Genomic DNA, 2063 nt, shown 5'->3' with positions numbered 1-2063 from the left:
TGTGTCCCTGCCCCTTTAACACTGTACGAAAGTCCGTCATACTTTCCAATATAAGATTTGATTTCCTTGCGTATATTAAGATACATTCAAGTATTGAGAACTGTACATGAGACGTGTGCTTTGAAAAGCTCATTATCAGTATCGCCATGATAACCTTTTTATTTATTTATTTTTTTAAAAAGATATAATAGAAGTCATATTGTGATCACAATAGAAAAAAACATGTGTTCCGATGCCGGGAATCGAACCCGGGCCGCCTGGGTGAAAACCAGGAATCCTAACCACTAGACCACATCGGAATCTGTTAAATCGAATTTAAAAATTCTTTAGTTAGATATGTAGTAAAATGTCAGCTAATTAAATACGAACAGAAAAACTCACGATCCACTGCCTATCATTATCGGCCACAGGAGCGGTCTATTTGTGGTTGTGTTAGAATGTGCACATGGGGAATTGAGTCGTTATTTTTTCATTGTTAGATAGAATAATTTCTTGTTACTAACTTTCATAAAAAATTATAAATACAAGTTTTTTAAATTTGCTTGATAATAATTCTTAATGGTAATGGTTACATTTAAATTATTTTTCATTTTCAGCAGATATTTATTAATTTATGATTTTATAGAAAGTTGCTCAATGACCTGCTCCCCAGCATGGGAATGTGTAAGCTTCAAACACAGAACGTAATGTTTCCGGATATCAATTAGAGTGACAAAATGATTAAAAGATGTTCAAAAAAAAAAAAAAATAATGAGCAGAAGCGCTATAGTTGCAATTGACAAAATAATTTTTTTTTTATTTTGGCACTTCGCATTTATTGTGATGCTTGTCTATCACAACGAAAACATCGACATTTATCACGTGACAAAGATCCAGGGAATCGGCACGTGCCTGAAAAGTTTGCACGTCTTTTTTGTCATAAGTCAGAGAGACATTCATTTTGCAATAAATAATTTGATGATGATGTAATCCTATTCTTTTTCGCCAATTTCAATATCCATGAATTAATTTACATGTATTTTTGATTAAGTATACATTATAGTTTACTTTCTGTACTTTCAAATTTAATTTTCAGGATTCTTTCATATGGAAATACTTTAAAATGCTAAACATGTTTGCGGCCGATTTGATGCTTTGCATCAATTTCACTTGTTATATATTATGGGAAAGAGTGGACACTTATCATGAACATTATAAATTATTTCTGTCTGAATAATTTTTTGAATAAAATTGTATTTAGATTAGATGTTTCTATTCATAAACTCGTATGAAATGGTAATGGTGATTCAAATTTAGCAATTTTTTAAATTCTGAAAACCTGTTGAAAATACATGTAAAACGACCGTATTGTATTATGACTCCTAAGACCTCACACAACTTTACGATGGCAAATCAAATGGGAATAAATCAATTTATATACTTCTTTACCTGCATATATATATATATATATATATATATATATATATATATATATATATATATATATATATATATATATATATATATATATATATATATATATATATATATATATATATATATATATATAAAGCACTAAAAATGACCAACGACACGAACAATAATAATTGTCAAATTTTCGGGACAACCTGTCCCTTCCTCAGGACAAAGAAAAAAGTTAAGAAGTCATAAAAACAAAGGAAATAGAGAAGCAAAAACAACTAGCACTACTACTAAACTACCAAACACTAAATATTTACAATGTTACATGTTTAATTTTGAGTTTATAAACAGTTGTGAACAAAGAAATCCGGAGCGCTATGAATTGCGTCCGGTCTATCGGGTGTAGTCTGGTGAAGTGTCATATATATATATATATATATATATATATATATATATATATATATATATATATATATATATATATCGTACGTTAATAAATCTGGTCATTTAAACCGTGTCTCCATCAATTGAAATTTATTTTGCAAAAAATGTTTCAGTAGCATATTTTTTGCTTGTCAATGTTTTCTTTTTTTACCGCTTAACTGTGTTTTCACAAGATCAGCAACCATGAAGCGCCTTTCTCTTTCCAAGACCTTACTAAC

At 29.1% G+C, this 2063-nt stretch overlaps 1 non-coding gene across 1 annotated transcript; it reads right to left on the bottom strand.

Annotated features, from left to right (window-relative positions):
* Window positions 1–227: 227 nt before the first annotated feature.
* Trnae-uuc (transfer RNA glutamic acid (anticodon UUC)) lies at window positions 228–299 on the bottom strand. The gene has a single exon. It is a non-coding gene; the product is annotated as a tRNA-Glu (tRNA).
* Window positions 300–2063: the final 1764 nt, after the last annotated feature.

Source organism: Saccostrea echinata, unplaced genomic scaffold, assembly GCF_033153115.1.
Source record: "Saccostrea echinata isolate AGI-Se365-2 ecotype Australia unplaced genomic scaffold, CSIRO_AGI_Sech_v1 ptg000029l, whole genome shotgun sequence".
Classification (NCBI taxonomy): domain Eukaryota; kingdom Metazoa; phylum Mollusca; class Bivalvia; order Ostreida; family Ostreidae; genus Saccostrea; species Saccostrea echinata.
Note: the sequence above shows the minus strand (reverse complement) of the source record. Positions and strands in the feature narration are given on the sequence as shown.